Source organism: Helianthus annuus, chromosome 12 (assembly GCF_002127325.2).
Source record: "Helianthus annuus cultivar XRQ/B chromosome 12, HanXRQr2.0-SUNRISE, whole genome shotgun sequence".
In the NCBI taxonomy this organism is placed as follows: Eukaryota; Viridiplantae; Streptophyta; class Magnoliopsida; order Asterales; family Asteraceae; genus Helianthus; species Helianthus annuus.
The window spans coordinates 105,776,734-105,797,791 of NC_035444.2; the positions used below are offsets into that span (position 1 = coordinate 105,776,734).

Here is a 21,058-nt window from a genome sequence, read left to right on the forward strand (position 1 = left end):
GCATAAAAGAGGAAATGATAGTACATCAGTAGACTATCACAACATGCTAAAGAATTGGAAAGTCAAAATGTGATAAACGATCTTACTGCGGATGTGTCAGTAGATTTTCGCACATTTAGTAAATTGAAACGAGATATAAACCTAAATCAAACTTACTTAATTCGTGGGTAACTATTCTTGGATATATGGGTAACCCCCGAAATCTTGTTTGAAAGGTTCCGTATTCTGAGATACTAGGTCTTTATGCTCAGTGATATCTGGGGTATTATTCCGGGACTTCTGCTGTATGGAAATACTGACCTAGTCCCCGAATAATACTTTCTGCAAAAAGCTTTAAAATATAAGCGCAGCCCTCAGCAAACTGATTAAACAATAAGATTGGTAATCTTTGCTGTTGTAACAAAAGATCCTCTAAAGGGGACCACCAAAAGTCGAGCCGTCATCTCTCTGCTGAACAGAAGTTCTGACCTGAGCTCTCACGGTTTCGCATCTACCCCCTTACAGATATCATCTGTGGTATACTCACCTGTAAGACTGAATATTTGGGATCTGGATAAGGGCGTATATTCAAGTGGAGTGATACACAATTAAGTTTAAGTCTCTAAAACATTAATATCGTATCTCGAATCGATTGAAATTTGTGTTGAAAATTTAAGTGGACAAACATACTGACAATCTAGGTAAATTGTTTATAACTGAGAATGTTTAAAGCTTAACGGTGTTGGTGATCTGTCTCAAAACTGATATGATCCTCTTGCACGAGCTCACAAAAATATTGTCTGTAAATATTTTCTGTTTCTGCATTTTAGTTCTCTTATTCAAAAATCCAAAAAGATTTTAAGTGTGTTTTAGCATAAATTTTGAAAAAGTCAAAAAGATTTTCGACAACTGATGTTGAATAGTTGATTTTCAAAATTCCGAGTGCTAAACATGATGAGCAATTCTTGAGGGGGAGTGTGTGTGTGAAATTAAATGTTTTCATAATCTAACCTGTCAAGTGGTTCATCAAAATATCTGTGTTTGTTTTGAATGAGAATCTGGATTGGTGCAAGTTCATATGTTTAAAATATGTATGTGAAAGAAATTTACTCTGAGGTAGAGTTTATGCAGAAAAGCCAGACGTCGATCCTGAAGATGTTGCTGAAGATCAAAGGAATGCCAGCAAATCAAGAGGGGGAGTCTGAAGATAGAGAGAGAGAAGCCCGAAGACTGTTAAAGACTGAAGTCGTTGAAGACTCGACACTTAAGACTCGTCAACATCTGAGGGGGAGTCTGTTGGTGCAGTCATCTGTCGCCTTCATCTAATGTCGAGTCCGAGTTGCGATGCGGATCTGGTCAAGCATGATGTCATCATGTTTAATGATGACATCATGTGACATCATCATAATGTGGATATCATCAACGCAACAATCGACAAAAGATCAAATTTGACAAAGTCATTTTAGAAAAGAAAATGTGAAGTAGACATTTGTTTGTGATTGGACCAATTGATGGTCCAATGAGGACTCACTATTACAAGAACCAATGATATATCACCTTTCAAATATCCAATGAGATGCAATCACAAGAGACAAAAGGATAGAAGGCAGTCATGATGAGGATCGCTTATTTGATATCATGTGGAATCGCTTTTTCGGTTTGCATCTTGGATCGCTTATACAGCAAGTTTGTGGATCGCTTATATTGTAATATACATGAATCGCTTTTGTGGCATTGTATTTCGAGCAGTCCTAGACTACTATAAATAGGTTCAATGTTCATTTCATTTGTAACATAGTTCAGATCTAATACCGAGGTATTGCCGGTTTTCCTTGTAAACGTAAACGCTGTAAAATCAATATACAAGAGGTTTAAAGTGTGATTCTAGCTGTGTACACGTCCGTTTCTTTGTTTCCGCCTCTGAAACGGATTTGAGCTCTTCCGAACGACTCGTTTAGGTCGAAATCCGATCCTACAGATATACTTCCCATTTTTTGACAGTTTATACAATTTCTAGCGAATTCACATGCATCCTTGAAAATGGTGGGCCAATAAAACCCACATGAAAGAACCCGATAGCCTGTTTTGTGCCCACTAAAATGACCCCCACATGCGGACGAATGGGCATGGGTCAAAATTTCCAACACTTCCGTTTCGGGCACACACCTTCGTATAACTTGATCCGGTCCAATCTTGAAGAGATCCGGTTCATCCCAAATGTATTGCTTCACTTGGACCATGAATTGTTGTCGACGCTTTTTGGTCCAATGACTTGGGATGGCACCCGTGGCTAAATAGTTGACATAATGAGCATACCACGGTGCAACGAAGGTGGAAACGGCTAAAAGTTGCTCGTCGGGAAAACTTTCATTGATTTCACTCACATCATCGGTTCCCTCCACCGAAATCCGAGACAAATGATCCGCCACTACATTCTCACTTCCCTTTTTGTCTCGGATTTCTAGATCGAACTCTTGTAACAATAAGACCCACCGAATAAAACGAGGCTTCGCGTCCTTTTTCTCCATCAAGTATCGGACCGCGCTATGATCCGAATAAACCACCACTTTGCTCCCCTAAATATACGAGCGAAACTTATCCAAAGCATACACCACCGCTAGTAATTCTTTCTCGGTTGTGGTGTAATTAAGTTGCGCTTCCGATAGAGTTTTGCTTGCATAGTAAATCACCACCGGCTTTCTATCAACCCGTTGACCCAAAACTGCACCAATAGTGGTGTCGCTTGCATCACACATTATCTCGAACGGCTTTGACCAATCCGGTGGTTGCAAGATAGGAGCTTTGACCAAGTGTTCCTTCAAAACAGTGAAAGCTTGCATACACTCGTTAGTAAAATCAAATGGGACATCTTTTAACAACAAGTTGCATAGAGGTTTAGTGATAACACTAAAACCCTTTATGAAACGTCTATAAAATCCTGCGTGTCCCAAGAACGATCTTACACCCTTAACATTTTTCGGAGGTGGCAAAGATGATATTACCTGTATTTTTGCCTTATCAACCTCCATCCCCCTTTCAGAAATTACATGACTCAACACAATGCCCTCTTGCACCATGAAATGACTTTTCTCCCAACTTAGCACTAAATTTTTCTCAACACATCTTTTTAATACTTTTTGTAATTCGTTGAGACAAGCATCAAAACTAGTGCCAAAAATGGAGAAGTCATCCATGAATACTTCGAGCGACTCTCCAACCATGTCCGAGAAAATACTCATCATACATCGTTGGAAGGTTGCCGGAGCATTACACAAGCCAAATGGCATTCGCCTAAAGGCAAAGGTGCCATATGGACATGTGAAGGTGGTCTTGTGTTGGTCATCCGGGTGTCTGGCGATTTGATTGTAACCCGAATACCCATCTAAAAAACAATAGTATTTTTGACCCGATAGTTTTTCAATAATTTGATCAATGAATGGTAGCGGGAAATGATCCTTAGAAGTGGCGGCATTCAATTTCTGGTAGTCAATACACACACGCCACTCGGTAACCGGTCGGGTGGCAATTTGTTCACCACTTTCATCTTTGACTACTTGAATGCCGGCCTTCTTAGGCACAACTTGGGTGGGACTCACCCAAGCACTATCCGAAATCGGATAAATAATTCCCGCATCCAACCATTTAATTACCTCTTTCTTAACTACCTCCCGCAGGTTCGGATTCAATCGCCTTTGAGCCTCTCGTGTCGGCTTTGCATCTTCAGTGGTAATGATCTTATGCATGACAATGGATGGACTAATTCCTTTGAGATTGGCAATCGTCCATCCAATAGCTCCCTTATTCTCTTTCAAAACCTCCAACAACTCCAAATTAGAGGCAATAATGACCGGTAAAGTGTCATTATCCCCTAAAACACATACTTCAAGTGGCTAGGCACCGGTAGACCTTCAACTGATGGTTTCATACCCGAATCGATCTCCACCGGTAGACCTTCGAACTGATGGGTCCATGGCGGTCTACCTTCCTTTAACGCCATCACATCTTGCTTTTCCTCTTCAACCCGGAGTGCATAAGCATGTACCTGTTCAGAAAAGTCACACAGGCAAACATCCAAACCATCCTCCTCATACTCATGCGGGTTGCATCCGTCAACTATATCTGCCATGAAACACTCATCAACACCATTAGCATTAGAATTGTTAGTAAAAACATTCAAACGCATTTTTCTATTTCCAAAAACCATATCAACTGTACCAAATCTACAATCGATAATAGCATGTGCGGTGCTCAAAAATGGCCGACCCAAAATTATATTTTGTTGTTGCCTAGGGTCCGCCGATGAGTAATCCAAGACTAAAAAGTCAACCGGGTAATAAAACTCATCAATTTTTACGATTACATTTTGAACCATACCCCGAGGTAGCTTATGAGACAAATCGGCCAAGACAACCGTTGTCTCCACCCTTGCTAACGGACCAAAGTCATATTGGTCATATAAGCCCCCCGGTAGAATGCTAACCCCGGCTCCAAGATCTAGCAACGCCTTAGCCATTTGAAAATTACCAACTTGTATATTAATCAATGGTGTGCCCGGATCTTGGAGCTTAGGAGGAAGCTCCCCATTTAAAACTGCACTCACTTGCCCGGTTAAATCCACCCGCTTAGGCACTTTCTTCTTGTTTTGCCTTTTTTGTGTACATAATTCTTTTAAAAATTTTGCATAGGCGGGGACTTGTTTTATTGCATCGAGGAGTGGGAGATTTATTTTCACTTGTTTAAACATGTCCCACATCTCTTCTTTTTGAGGACCTCTCGAAACAATAAAATTTTTCTTTCCCGGGTCAAGTAAGGCCGATGGAAATGGGACTTGACTCGGTTCACCCTCAACTTTTTCGCTCTTTTCATTTTCACCCAAACCCGGTTTTTTAACAATTGTTTCTTTTGGTTTAACCGGTGAAACTTCATCATCACTTTCATTACCCATGACATCCTCAACTACCCCCTCAACCAATTCGGGTGACAAATTGGCTTTGAACTCTTTTCCACTTCTTAAAACACTAACATGATTAATATTAACATTACCTCGTGACGAACCATGTGAAGAGTTTACCTTAGTGTCGCTTGGAAGTTGACCCTTACTTTTCTTCAATTCAGCCACATCGGTTGCTAATTGACCCATTTGGGTTGTTAGTGATTGGATGCTTTTGTCACGAACCTCGTCCTTTTGCATTCGAACTTCATCGAGTTGGTTCCGTTTTTGCATCTCCATTTGCATGCTCTTTAGCATCTCCATCATCTCGTTTCCACCCGAAGACCCCCCTTGTTCTTGACCCGTTTGGTATTGTTTTTGGTAGCCTTGGTTGTTTCCGCCTCGGTATCCACCTTGGTTATTGTAAGATTGGCGTGAACCAAAGTTACCTTGGCTACCTTGAAAGTTCGGGTTGGCTTGATTTGAAGGGTTCCCATACCGAAAATTCGGGTGATTCCTCAACCCGGGGTGGTAGGTATAGAGTTCATGTTGTTGTTGTAATTCCTACCACCTCCTCCTTGACCTTGACCTTGAACCGCATGGACTTCTTCGTATTGCCCTTCCAACATCCCTTGGCAATTTTCAGCCGCGTGACCTATTTCATTACACAAAGCACAAACATCATAAATTTGGTTAGTAGTTTGAACATTACCATCATCTATGGCGTGCACTTGAGGTCGGGCAATGGCCGGTCGGGCTCTTCTTGAGGCTTGAGCTTTCCTCTTTGATGTAGTTGCCATGCTTTCCAAGAACTCCCAATCATCATTCTCATAATTTGTACCAAAAGTCCCACCGGTAATAGACATCAAATCACGTGCATCTTCGGCACTTAATCCCTCGTGAAAGGCATTCATCAACTCCCACAATTCAATTCCATGGTGAGGGCAATTTTTAATCATCATATTGAAACGCTCAAATGCCTCGTGAAACATCTCACCATGTTGTTGTTGGAAGCTTCTCAACCCCTTTCTTGCATCGTTGGTCTTTTGGGCGGTGTAAAACTCATCCTAGAAAGTTTGTTGCATCTCCCCCCACGTATATATGGATGCCGAAGGTAACGTGTAGAACCATTTCTTCGCCTTATCTTCCAAAGAAAATTGGAATAATACCAATTTGATGTCATCAGCCGAGAACCCTTGACTCCCAAGAGTGTTACAAATCGAATCATAAGCCTCTAAATGAAAGTAAGGCTCCTCCGTTGCCAACCCTTTATATTTTGGTAAACTTTGCAAAGAGTTGGTCCTCACTTAAAATGTTCTCCTTTGATCATTGTGAGGAATAACTACCGGTGAAGGGTTTTGAGTGATTACCGGCCGAAAATGTGCTTCGATGCCCCTCACATTTTCTCTAAGGTGTCTCCTTGGTACACCAAACCTACCCCTTGGGCGAATAGGACCCATTGGCCTTGGTACATGCCCTTGTGGTGCATTTGGTTGTTGAAATTGCTGTTGCGGCATCGGTGGGCGTTGAATTGGCCTTTGGAATTGTTGAACATTTGGTTGTACATTTTGTGGCCGAATTTGTTGCAATGGGATAGGATGTTGCATTGGTGGCCCTTGTGGTCTTGGCCGAATGTGTTGTGGTACGAGTTGTTGTTGTTGTGGCATTCCACCAACACTTGCCATCCCTTGAGATTGACTTTGAACATATCCAAATTCTCCTTGATCACCATAACCCCCGTAAAAATACCCATCCTCATCATAACCCTCAAATTCTTCAAACCCTTCATCATACCCATCTCCTTGAATTCCTGACGATTGCCCAAATGGAATGTTTGAATATTGAAAACCCGCTTGGTTCGATGGTCGAAATGATGAAGCATGAACAATCGTTGAGTTTGGTCCTATGGTATGACCTGAATATGATGGACCCGCACCCGGAAAGAAATGGGATAATGGTGGTATAGTAGTAGAAGGGTTAAATGTGATGGTTGGTTCTTCTTGGGTAGTAATGGGTTGTGTGGTGTTGGTTGATGTAACATTTTGGATTGTAATGGGTTCGGTAATGTTTGGTGGAAGGGTGGTATTTGGTGACGGTTGTGTGGAAGTAGGTATAAATGATGAGGTCGTTTGACCCGTTGTAGGTGGAATTTGTGAATCGGCCATGATGTTTCTTGGTGTAATTGGTGAAGTGGGTGAACCAATGATTCAGTTTTCTCGTAATAAAACCCTGTTTTGCCTTAGCGTTCTTTCGATTTCCGGATCAAATGACAATGGTGACGCTTTGTGAGAGCCTCTAGTATGCATGCACCTGTAGAACCTGCACACTAAACACACCAGTGTAAACCCGAAAATAACAAAACAAAACTAATAAACTGACACACGTTGCGCACTACTCCCCGGCAACGGCGCCAAAATTTGACGTGCAGTCGTGGTACACGCAAATTTAATCCCACAAACAACTATAGATAGTGGTAAGAGGGTATCGAACTCAGGGAGTATGTGGAAAATATGTCGATTATTTAGCTTTGCAATTAAACTACAATTTACCTAATGTGCAGAAAATAAAGATCAATGATTTAGATTGTTGTTTTAGAAAACTAAATTAATAACTAAGAGCAAATTGAAATTGTTGTTTAACAGATTAGGAAAACAATGACCATCTTAGGATTCGGCTTCTTTAAACAATTGTATGTAAGTTCAACTAGAAAGAGTTACATAGACATAACTCATGTATAGATAATTGAAGTGATAAAAGGGAACAAAGTACTCGGATTGTATAAACGCGAGGTTGTTTCCCGGTGACCAATTAATCAATAACCAACCCTAACCCTTCCCGTGATATCTCGATTGCCAACGGCACCAAGAACGTACGATCGAGACTAGAAATTGCACTATCAATTAACACGCTACAAGCAATTATGCATACACCATGATAAACAAGCAAACACAAGTTATCATTCTAGAAATTCAGAATCAAACACACAAAAGTTCAAGAGAAACCTACACCTAAGATGATCACCGAAAGTTCTAGCCACACATAGCTCGGTGAATCATCATAACAAGCAATTCAATGTTCATACAAATCGAAAACACAAACCGAATGTTAGAAATTGTTTAGAACCAAGCCAAGACAGCCAAAATCGCCCCCAAAGTGTTTCACAAACGTCCAATGATGAGAATAGGTGAAAAGACACCCCAAAACCGTCTTAATTGTGGCAGTTACAAAAGTGATCGCAGGCTCCACCGTAATTTACGGCTCCACCGTAAATTACGGTGGAAACAAACATGCTACGGCAGTTTGAATCTGTTTTACGGTGGGAACAAAAGGAATTTCAGGTCCACCGTAAATTACGGTGGGACCATAAATTACGGTGGCAACCTGAATTGTGTGCTCTTTCATCCTTTGCTCCGCATTCTCAACCCGTTCGACTTGAAAGCTTCCAAAGCTGCACTTTTCCTCCATTTGAGCCGCTAAACCGTACCTGAGACATAGACAACAGTAGTTATCTAATTCAAGATAATTACACACATAAATGAGGGATAAACTTGTCTTTTAGCATTGCAAAGGGTTGTCCAATGGACCACCCGTCAATAATGACTTTCGAACAAGATCATAACTCAAAAGAAGAATTATGGGTCAAACATGCTCTCAAAAGACCTTGTCGTAATTGAAAGACTAAAAAGGACCAAAATGCCCTTGTTAGCTAATTCGAACAAACAACCTTTAAAGGTTGTTTGGAAACGAGTTTTATGATTAGGTAAATACTTAGAATAAGTATAGAAGCTGAAAGAGGTATTATATTAGTGAAATGGCACTATTTGAGTTTTTGCCGCAAAATAATGATTCGAGAGGTAAAATTTGGTTTATATAGATCTCCACATTAAACCCACCATAAATACAGTTGTGGTGGGAGATTAAAAGATAAGAAATGTGGTGATGGAATGCTAGAAGCAATCGAAAGCGATTTTAGGCTCGAAAGTGCTTAAATACCCTTAACGGGTCAAAACAAGCATACGAGCGAAAACGGGTTTAAATTGTGTAATAAAACTGTGATTAGAACCTAAAATGGTAGATAACATTAATTTGAAGAAGTGTATGTGATATAGGGATCAAACAAATACGTATGTGTGATAAAATGCATAAACGGGTTAAAATTTGGTAAAAAGGTAACGAGTCGAAGGCTTAGAAGTCTCAAAATTTATTATGTTGGATGTTGGATTTTAACTCCATATGATGGAGAATTAAATTACGGACGCGTAGGAAAAAGAATCGCGTGAAACGGATCAATAACGAAGAAGTTATGGCCGTTTCCGTAAAAACTAGTATGGCTGAAAAATGTAGGACCCAGCTCCAGAGCTGCTGGAAAACGGTCTCCCTCGCGTGGCGCGAGGGAGCAACTGGGTGCCTTCGCGTGGCGCGAAAGAGCACTGTTTTAGCGAAAAAAATTTATTTTAATCAGTTTCGCTTCCCGGACTCGTTTAAATACGTTTTAAGTTACGTATGACTAATCCAACTCATGTTTTATGAGTTTCAGGTATGATTTTAGCACCGGAGGACGATCAAGCACAACGAAGAACTGAACACAATCAAGAAATAAGCTTCCGCACTATGTATCGTTGTTATGTTAAATGACGAACTCACACATGTTATGTTGTATAGTTTTAATTCTGTATATAAAGCTTAATGAAACCCGTATTTTCAATGTACATGAAATCATAATTACATGTTTTATTTCGTATTTTATACGAAATTAGTAAAATCATAGCTAGGGTGTTACAATGCGTCAGCCACAACATTCGCTTGACCAGGATGGTAGCGAATTTCGCAATCATAGTCGTTTAGGAGTTCAACCCAACGTCTTTGCCTCATGTTGAGTTCTTTCTGATTGAAGATATGCTGAAGACTTTTGTGGTCAGTGAAAACCACGCATTTTGTACCGTACAAATAGTGTCTCCAGATTTTGAGAGCGAAAATGACTGCATCCAACTCAAGATCATGAGTGGTGTAGTTTTTCTCATGCACCTTCAATTGCCTTGATGCGTAGGCTATGACTTTGTTCCTTTGCTTCAGAACACAGCCAAGACCCAATTTCGATGCATCACAATAAACGACGAAATCATCATTGCCCTCAGTCAAAGTCAGAATAGGTGGCGTCACAAAGTTTCTATTTCAGGGTCTGAAATGATTCCTCTTGCTTAGAACCCCTTTCAAAGGGTTTATTCTTTTGAGTTAGAGCAGTTAGAGGAACTGCAATCTTCGAGAAGTTCTCGATGAAGCGGCGGTAATAACCCGCAAGACCAAGAAAAGAACGAACCTTAGTTGGAATAGTAGGCGTATCCCAATCCTTAATCGCACTGATCTTGGAGGGATCTACATGAATACCTTGTTCGTTGACAATATGTCCTAAAAATTGAACTTCCTTAAGCCAAAATTCGTACTTGGAGAATTTGGCGAAAAGTTACTCTTTCTTTAGGAGTTCCAGAGGAAGACGAAGATGTTGCTCGTGATTAGCTTGCGTCTTAGAATAAATCAAGATGTCATCAATAAAAACGATGATGAACTTATCCGAATAAGGCTTGCAGACCCTATTCATTAAGTCCATGAAAGCAGCAGGAGCATTGGTCAAACCGAATGGCATGACTGTGAACTCATAATGCCCATATCGAGTGCGCAATGTTGTCTTGGGAATATCTTCTTCATGCACACGAAGCTGATGATACCCAGAACGAAGATCGATCTTCGAAAAGCAAGTAGCACCCTGTAACTGGTCAAAGAGATCATCAATGCGAGGTAGGGGATATCGATTCTTGATGGTAAGCTTGTTCAGCTCACGATAATCGATGCACATTCTGAAAGATCCATCCTTCTTCTTGACAAAAAGGACGGGAGTACCCCAAGGTGAAGAGCTAGGACGAATAAAACCTTTGTCAGAAAGCTCTTGAAGCTGCTTAGACAGTTCTTGCATTTCAGACGGTGCAAGACGATAATGAGCTCTGGCAATAGGATTTGCACCAGGTACGAGATCAATACGGAACTCGACTTGGCGTGCTGGGGGTAATCCAGGTAACTCTTCGGGAAATAGCTCCGAATAATCCCGAACAACAGGAATATCTTGAATAGATTTACCTTTGCCCTTATCTGTTGTAACATGTGCCAAGAAGGCCACATAGTTCTTTCGCAGATACTTCCGAGCTTGGAAACAAGACATAAGCTTGAGGCTACTAGCAGGTTTCTCACCACGAACCTGTAGGATCTCACCTGAAGAAAGCGGCACACGAACGATCTTCTCAAAACAAACTACTTCTGCGCGATGCTTGGCTAACCAATCCATACCCACTATAATGTCGAAGCTTCCCAGTTGCATAGGTGTGAGGTCAATAGGAAAGAGATGGTCGTTAAGGTTCAACTGGCAGTTGCGAAGAACAGAATCAAGAACAATGGTTTCACCACTAGCGACTTCTACTGTCAAAGGCTTACCTAGTTTTGTTCTAGACACGCGAAGCAATGGCTCAAAAGATAACGACACAAAACTCTTATCGGCCCCTGAATCAAAAAGAACAGACGCAGGTTGGTTATTAACAAAGAACGTACCGTTCACCACCTCATAGTCTGCTTGCGCCTCAACAGCATTCATATTAAAAGCTCGCCCACGAGCCTGAGCCTGAACTAGATTCGCATTCATCAACCTTGGACATTGGTTACGGTTGTTGGTCAGATCTCCACAATTAAAGCACGAGCCAGGAGGATAGTGAGGTCGTGCAGCTTGTGCTTGCTGTTGAACAGGTGGTTGAGCCACCTGTTGAGCTGGATTTCGAGCGACCTGATTTCGAGTAGAACGACAAACCTCTGCAAGGTGTCAAGACTTCCCACAGTTGGTACAGAAACGGCAAGGAAGTTGCTGTTGATGGTGACTATTGCACCTATTGCACAAAGGTGCATTCCCTTCATACCGCTTCTTTGCTGGAGGCTGCGCTGGCTGATTGGGAGCTGCCTGGTTCTGTTGGGCAGTGATGGCAAAATTCTGGGAAGCCTTACGCTTCCTTGACCCCTTCACAGAACTCGAATCCTTACCCTTCTTGTTTTTACCTTTCTTGCTATCCCCTTTATCAGATGCCTATTTCTTACCTTTCTCGCCCTTCTTGTTTAGCTTACCCTTTCGAATCTGCGACTCAGTCAACGTCGCAGATAGCTCGATTGCCTGACGGACTGTGGTAGGATTACTACCAGTAACGATGTCTTGCACGGAGTCAGGTAGACCATCGATATACCTCTCGGTAGCCTTCTCGAGTGGGGTAACCATTGTTAGGCATAATAAACTCAGCTCCTCATACCTGTCAGTATACGCCCGGTGCTCACCACTGTACTGCTTCAAGTCATTAAACTCTCTTTCTAGAGCTCGCAGCTCATGACGAGGACAAAACTCCCTCATCATAAGAGTTCTTAGTTCAGCCCATGTTTGTGCCAAAGCAACTTCAGCACCACGGTCTCTCATAACCCCGTTCCACCATGTCAAAGCCCTCTTCTGAAATACGCTAGAAGCAAACTCGACCTTCAGGTTCTCAGGACACAGAACGTGACGGAATGTACTCTCAATGCTCTCGAACCATTGAAGGAGCCCAATTGCCCCTTCAGTACCACTGAACTTGAGTGGTTTAGCCGAATTAAAACTCTTGAAGTTACAAGGAGCATTCTGATTGTTATTGGCTGGGTTCACCTGAGCGATAATGTTTGGGAGTGCGACAGCCATGTGCTGTGCCAGAATATCTGCCATTTCGGCATTAGATAACGGGTTTTCACGTCGAGGAGGCATGCTAAAAAGAGGAAACATGAGAGGAAATGAGTGAGACGATTAGATGAAAAGAATGAGATGAAACAAAATCAACAAAAGCAAGGATGGTGGTCATTCGCCCGTATCACAAAGCAAACAAACGACACACAGTGACTAATCAAAGTAAATATGTCCAAAAATAATGCTTAGCGAAGACATGCATGCCTATAAGTGAACGCTCACCCCAAGAGTTCCCAGGTAAGAGTGACTGGTCCGATTATGTGGATTTGTACGAACACTCTAGCCTTAGACAGAAAACCCAGGGTACAGGTATTCACCCTTCCAGTTTGCACGTGTTCACACTATTTAGAACACAAAACTTTGACGGGATTTTGAAAACTTGGAAGGCACAAGGCCAAAAGAATTATTTAAAAACAAATGATAAAATTTCAAAATCAATTTGAAAAATCAAAAGGGTTCAAAACCATATAATAAATCATTTAAAAACAGAAGATTGTTTTTCAAAAATCGTTTTAGAAAACTGGATTCTCGTTTTGGTGATCACCTAAGGATAGGTGAAGTGCATGTTTTAAGATCTAAACACAAGACAACTTGTGTTGGGGTCCTAGAAAGGTTATAGTCTAGGTCAAAGCATTACTAATAACCTAATTCCCTATAACCATTGGCTCTGATACCAACTCTTCTGTCACACCCCGACCACCTAAAACATCAAATCGTGGCGGAAACGTCGGGGAGTGTTGTAACAGAATTATTGTTTCACAACCATGGCATTCAAAGTTATATTTTATTTATCAAACAAAAGTAAAATACATTGTCTCAAACAAGGAAAAATAGAAGTTCATAACATGTTTTAACTAGTCTAGCTTCGTTTTATATCACTAAGGCCCAAGTCCACCCTAGCGTGTCACGAACGTCCTATGCATTAGCTCCTGAAACACATGTTAAAATAGGTATGTCAGCATAAAAATGCCGGCGAGTACATAGGTTTTATTTATTTAGGATTCATGACTTATAAGTTTAGAAAAAGTTGTTTAACAAAAAGTCAGTCATGATCCTTGAAAAATGTTTTGAGTTATAAATCATTTGAAAAGCGATGATAGATATGTATATTTAAAAGAATAATGTAAGGTTAAATGAATAACCAAGTGAAATGAGTTTATAAAATAAGTTGTTTTGTAAAACAATGTCTTGTGAAAAATATGACATTTGTATAAAATGTATAAGTCCAAATTGAATGATTTAAATAACACTACGACATGGAATATAATACAAGCACTTATATATAGGAAGAACCAGCGGCGTATCCACCATGCTTGTATCACATTACACACGTCTCGTTACTTAAATAACTTACCCAAACAAACCACCAATGTAAATTGCCCATGTCTAAACCATTTGTCAAATGTCTTTGTGAAAAACCATGTCAAAATGTTTATGTCAAAATGTAGTCCATGAAATGGGTATATCAATATCAAAATGTCTATGTCAAATGTCAATCAAGTAATGTGTAAACAAAATGTCATGTATGGCAAGTAAAATATGTATCAACTAAACCATAGGTAAAAATGCACAAAACAATGTATTGAAGTAAAACGTGGTTTAAGTCAACGTTATGTTTTGTGAAAATGCATGCTATACTGATACAAACATTTATGCGGTATTGTGAAAATGCATACATTCAAGCCTTGAGAGTGTGTCGATAAACCTTTAAACAAATTAAAGGATTATCTGAGTTATGTGTATCGAATTCGGTCATTCCTTCCATCCAAACAAACCTAGGATTTCAGGAACGGGAGTTGTCAATTACTATGGTACCACTACCTACTAACGAACGGCATGGCCAATGTTAATGAACGTATTTTTGTCCCATTTAAACAAACCAAATGTCATACCAAAATGTAAGCATGTGATGTAAAACAAATGTACTAAGTATGCAACAAATGAACATACATAACATGAAATGTAATGTAAAACAATGCACTAAGTATGCACTAAATGGACATACGTAGCGTGAAATGTAATGTAAAACAATGCACTAGGTATGCACTAAATGGACATACATAGCGTGAAATGTAATGTAAAACAATGCACTAAGTATGCACTAAATGGACATACATAGCATGAAATTTAATGTAAAACAATGTACTAAGTATGCACTAAATGGACATACATAGCAAAAACATAATGAAATCATGTACTATAAGTGTACTAATGAACATAGCAAGTATGATATAAAAACATGGAAAGCACAAAAGTAACAAGTAGGCACATGTGTTTCACCCCAAAACACTTGAAAAACAGTAAAAGAGGGGAACTATGTACTCACTTGAGATTGCTCAATAGACTTTAGATATCCACCAAGCAAAGCTGGAAGATCACGGATTTAAACGGCACCTAATATAGGTATCTGCATTAATAAACGGACCTATTCGGAGGATCGGGTAGTACGAGAGTTCGTAAACCAAATGAGTGTGGGAACCTATGTAATATGGTTTGATAAAGCCTACATACTAAAACGAAACTTATCCTAAGTGCTTTTGACCCGTTACGGCCCGTTTAGGTAGGTTATGCTACTTTAACGCGTTGTTCGCGTAAAACGCGTTCGGAACGCCTAACTAGTCCTATGATAAGCAAGATATGCCTTAACATGTTTAATATTGTCGCTAAATCAGTTTAGATGTAAAAAAATTACGTTACATAGGCTTAAAATGAATTTTGGCGCGAAAAGGGCATTTTGGTAATTTTCCTAAGGCATAAGAACTACTTATCATACAACTACTTAAACGACGTGACCATAAGGTATAACCTCGGAAGGTTATTCCCTATGCAACTATGGTCACCTAAAGTGTTCGGTCGGATCCTAATGATCGACCAAATGGGTCGGGTTCGAAAGTATAAGCGATTGATTAGATCGCTTACCTTTACGACCCTAAACAAGCACAAATCTAAAAGTGACGAGCTAAACATGCTAGAACATGTTTAGTTAAGTTAGAAAACAGGTTTGGTATTAAAACAAACGGTTTTAATTCCCTAGAGTAGTTTGGTTACAAAATACGCGAGAAACGCATTTTGGCCGAAACTACAACTCGTCACTGAGCCTAGATAACGTGGTAATCAGTAGGTATAGTCACTATGGACTATAACCATCGTGATTACGCTCACGTTATGAAGTTCAAACGAACTTCGCATTGACCATAAACTGGTCGATGCAGAAAGTCAAACGCAGTTTGAATTTAACGCTAAAAACGAATGGAAAGAACGAAAGAATACTTACAAAAGGTCCCCACAAGATTTGATCCGATTTACCCTTAGGTATGAAGTATGAACTCCAACTTAGAGGGCCAAAATCAGATTCAAATTGTGGGTTTTGAAAATGAGCATGGAGGGGTATTTATAGATGTGGTAGAACCGTTAGGATTGTTCGTTGAATAACGTGCTTCGATCTAGACCGTACACATCAAGCCCATAGATTTACAAAACCAGGGGAGCCCCTAGAAAATGCTCAAAACCATGTGCAAAGGTGGGATCAAGCTGGAAATAGCTGTAACCAACTTTCTGCTGATCTGGGTAAGCTTTACGGACCGTATGTGGTCCCTTACGGTCCGTAAGGACCATGCTTGCTGGCAGAAAGTTTGGCTATGTGGCAGAACAGGCCCCTGCAACTCCAAACTTGATTTTTGATGCATTTTGACACGTTTAAGCTCCGTTAACCTCATTTTAAGGCTCAAATATGAAGTTAAAGTATAGGGAACTTAAAATGTGCTCAAAAATATATCGGATGTCGGTTCGTTTGGCCGTACGATCGCGTTGTTCGGTAAATTACGACAGAAGTCGTGACGGATGCAAAAACGGTCCAAATTACACGACGAATGGATTTTTGACAAGCCAATCACTAAAACATAATATTTTAATGATTACATAAATTTTTGGATGTCTGGATGTATTCAGAACGTAAGTTATGCGCGAAAATGCAAACTTATGCACTTTTTGACGCTTTTAGTCCCTGAATGAGCATTAAGTCTATTTTAGCACACCGAACCCCTCAAAGCCTATTTCTAAGCTATGTAAAGGATATTTAGGGTGTGTTTAACTTATGATCATATTCCGGAATGTTCGTTACAGTTCAAATTGGGATACTTTCGTAGTTTGCCAAATTTAGTCCCTGTAAGCGAATTAACTTGATTTTGCCATACCAAAGCCTTCAAAACTTATTTCTAAGTTATGTAAAGGTTATTGAAAGTATGTTAAGCATAAATTGATGTTCCGGACTATTTTTCGCGTTAAACTGATTACGTTTACGCACCAGTTTTGCGTATAACTCTCCAAAAAGCGATATAGAGTTTAAAATCGAATAAAAGTCAAAACATGAAAACATCAAACATAAACAAACAAACATTGGGATCAAATAACTTTATTTCATTGATAACTGAACTGTTTACAATGATTACAAGCACAGATGTCACAACTGGAATGAAATAAATAAATTAAATAAATTAAATAAATGAAAATGGTTCTATTCCAAACACATAACTGAATTAAATAAACAATTGAAATAAAGAAAATGTTAGTTGATCAATAAATAAAAAGTTAGTATGTTAGTGAGTTTGTAAAGTTAGTCAGTTAGATGGTTAGTAGTTAGCTGGTTAGTAAAACAGAATAAAGAAAAGTTAGTTAAACAATTAAATATTAACAAGTTAGTAAATAAGAAAACAAATAAATATAAAAATGTACAAGTATTCACAGTTTGTACACCGGTAAAATAATGTTGGACTCTGTATGCCCAAGACACATATTAAATTGATGTGGCTAGTACGTTATGATCCAAGTCGGGTCATACCCAATAACAAGCTAGACAAACACCTATAATATTTATTTATGATATGATCAAACAAATAAATATTAACACTTAGAATATTTAGAAATTGGTTTTCTAAATAATTGCACTTGACAAACTAATAAATTATATGGATAATTTATTTTGAGAGAATATTTTATTTGTTATTTAATGGGTTAAATAACATTTTAAAAGGTTGCATAAGTCTTGTAAACATGAGATGTTATATTTTATAAAAGGTTATAAAGTAAACAAGACTTAAATTTATAAAAGAAATTTTGAATTTTTTTTTATAAAAATAACATGTGGGCCGCCCCCCATGTTCTTCCCAAGACCAATTTTTTGGTCCAATCATAGTGCATGCATTTTGCATATATAGATGATCCTTGATTGGCCAATTTGGGTGGCAACTTTCTCTCTCATTCTTTTAAGGAGAAGTTGTTGCAAGACTTGAATTATGATTATGATTTTTCAAAATAATTTCAAGTGCAAGAACACAAAACTCTCTCAAAATTTTCGGCCAAAGTGGTGTTGATCAAGAGGGATTTTTCAAGTGTGTTTCAAGTGTACAAATCCTAGCAACATAAGGTGTTCGTTGGAAGCTTGGGGTATGCAAGCTTGAGATCTTCTCCTTTGAAGATTTCCATTCAAGAATATCATCTTCTTCATATCTCCTTGCTCTTGGAATGGTAGTATTCTAAAACACTCTATGGTTGTATTTTGATAGCATGCATGTCATATATGGATCCGGTTATTGGGTTATGCATTTAAAAGAGTTTTAAATCTTGTAAAGTAACATGTTTTAAACCTCCTTTCCGCTGCGTTTTTAATTTTATTCGGATAAAATGACTTTGATAAACATGTGGAAAACCCAACAATGGCATCTAGAGCCGCTTATATGAGTGCATGCTTCATCGGATTTAAAAATTTCGGGTTTTCGGGTTTGGAGAAACCCAATAGCCGAAATTTTATCCATGGTTTTCCTTTTGTTTTTTCAAGATTTATTTCCTACATGCATAAAGGAATCTTGAAAAAATTATGTCATATGGATGATTTGTTTTGTTTGGACAAAAAACCTACATTTTTCGATTTTTCATTCTTGGCCGAAAATATAGGTTGCAAAAGGAAACCATTTTTGCTCTTGAATTTTAATATATATTTGGATATATATTTTGGTGTACATAACCTAGCCATGACCTTGTGTGAAGATGTTTGTGTTTGTGATTTTAGTTATTTATTCAATGGGTTGTAATAATTATTATTTTGTCTTCCATTTGTAAAAATATGTAATTTATTTATTTTCATTTGGTATGTAAGTAAATAGATTAGATGCATTTTATTTTACTAGAAAAATGTATTAGGATACTTTTATGTAAAAGAAGATGCACACAAAAATGCGGTTTTGGTTTTTGCCAATTTCGGGCATAAAGGACTTCATAGTTCTTAACGGGATTTTAGCCCGATAACCAAAACACATTTTGAAGTCCAAAGGAGTTTGGAGCTAAATATTAAATACATTTGGAAGCTCAAAGAATGTGAAGAAATCACAACACAAGATGAAGACTTGAAGCATTTGGATGCGGGATCAAGTGGGAGTTCACCGACACCTTTTTTGTGTCTATCTTCACCCTTTAGGAAGGACCTTTTGACACACTTGTTTCGGCTAACAAGTGTGGTCAAAATAGTTGGCTATGGTTGTGCACCTTTTGATATATGTGTTATGCTTGTATGGTTATTTTATTTATGGTTGTTTGGATGATATTTGGATATGCATGCTTAACTACAAATAATCCGGAACAAGCTTAAAATTGGTTCTTACAAAATAATTAAAACGATTAACAAAAGGTTTTATTAAAAATTAATGATTTTATAATAAAATGGGTTTTATTAAAAGAACCTTGAAAATTGGTTTTCACTAAAGTACCATTGATTTCAATGCATGCAAATATATGGTACATAAAATTTTTCTAAACTAGAATTTTGAAAAATAAAATCCCTGTTATAAAACAAGTCAAACACCATCCTTTTATACAACACTCAAATTACTTGGGAACTCTTTGTGGGATAAAGGTCACCTAACCGCATTTGAGGAAACTTGTATATTTGAGGTGGGGTTACCATGTTTGTGGGATAAAGGTCACCTAACTGCTTATGTGTGTAAACTCACATGTGTGTATAAGTTGGACGACTTGATTTGGAAACCATGAACTTAGGGTCACCGAAGCATGGGGAACAAAGGTGTTGATGGGATTAAACATGCCAACTAAACATAAAGATCTGTAACCGATCCCATATAGCTAGAAGTTGCAAAGGGTTGCAATCGTCAAACGTTGACTACCTTGTTAATTTAAATAATGGGATAAAGGTCACCTAACCAATATTTAAATGTAACGTTGGATTCTAGATTTTAATTATTAATTGTCTATGAGACATTAAAAGGGTATTAGTAATTAAAATTTTAATAATATCGAAAATACTAAAATTGAACTTTGTTAAATTTTGTAGATGGCCGCTAACAATGCAAACCCGATTACCCAAACCGTACGTAACCTATCACTAAGAACCATCCTAGAAAAGGATCGTCTCAACCATAACAACTTCATGGATTGGTTTCGAAACTTGAGAATTGTTCTCAAGCAAGAGAAGATATCCTATGTATTGGACGATCCTATTCCCGATCAACCTGACGAGGAAGATATAGAAGCCTACAATGATTGGGTTAAGTATACTGAGGACTCCATGCAAGCCTCATGCCTCATGTTGGGAACTATGATTCCCGAAATTCAAAAGGACTTTGAACATCATGGGGCATACGACATGATTACCCAATTGAAAGAAATGTTCCTACAACAAGCAAGGTAGAACGCTTCGAAACGGTTCGAGCGCTTCATGCATGTCGAATGGAGGAAACCCAATCGGTCTCATCTTACGTCCTTAAGATGAAAAGCCACATTGATCGCCTCGAGAGGCTCAATTGTCCCGTCTCTAAAGAGTTGGCTACGGATTTGATCCTCAACTCTTTAACAAAGAAATTTGAGAGCTTTGTTATGAACTATAACATGAATGGATGGGAAAAGAGCATTGGTGAGCTTCATGCAATGCTCAAAACGGCCGAAGCAGGAATGGGTAAAAAGGCTTTACACGTTCTAACGATCAATGAGGGAGGCAAGAAAGGGCATCACCCCGACACCAAAGCAAATGTTGCCAAGGGAAAGGGACACGTCAAAGGGAAGGGAAAAAGAAAGGCAAAAGCAGAACCACCAAAACCAAAAGAGAAGAAGGCAAAAGTTGCCACAAGCGATCCATGCTTTGAGTGTGGAGAGATAGGATATTGGAAAAGGAATTGTCCAACCTATCTCAAAGAGTTGAAAAACAAGAGGGATGCGGGGCAAACCTCAGGTACAATCTTTATGATACATGCTATTTCTTCTAACGCATGGGTATTAGATACCGGATGTGGAACTCATATTTGCAATTCGTTGCAGGGGTTCAAAAGAAATAAGCATTACAAGAAGGGAGACAC

At 38.9% G+C, this 21,058-nt stretch overlaps 1 non-coding gene across 1 annotated transcript; it reads left to right on the forward strand.

Moving 5' to 3' along the window:
- Nucleotides 1–5,839: 5,839 nt before the first annotated feature.
- LOC118485183 lies at nt 5,840–5,945 on the forward strand. The gene has a single exon (XR_004875488.1). It is a non-coding gene; the product is annotated as a small nucleolar RNA R71 (small nucleolar RNA).
- Nucleotides 5,946–21,058: the final 15,113 nt, after the last annotated feature.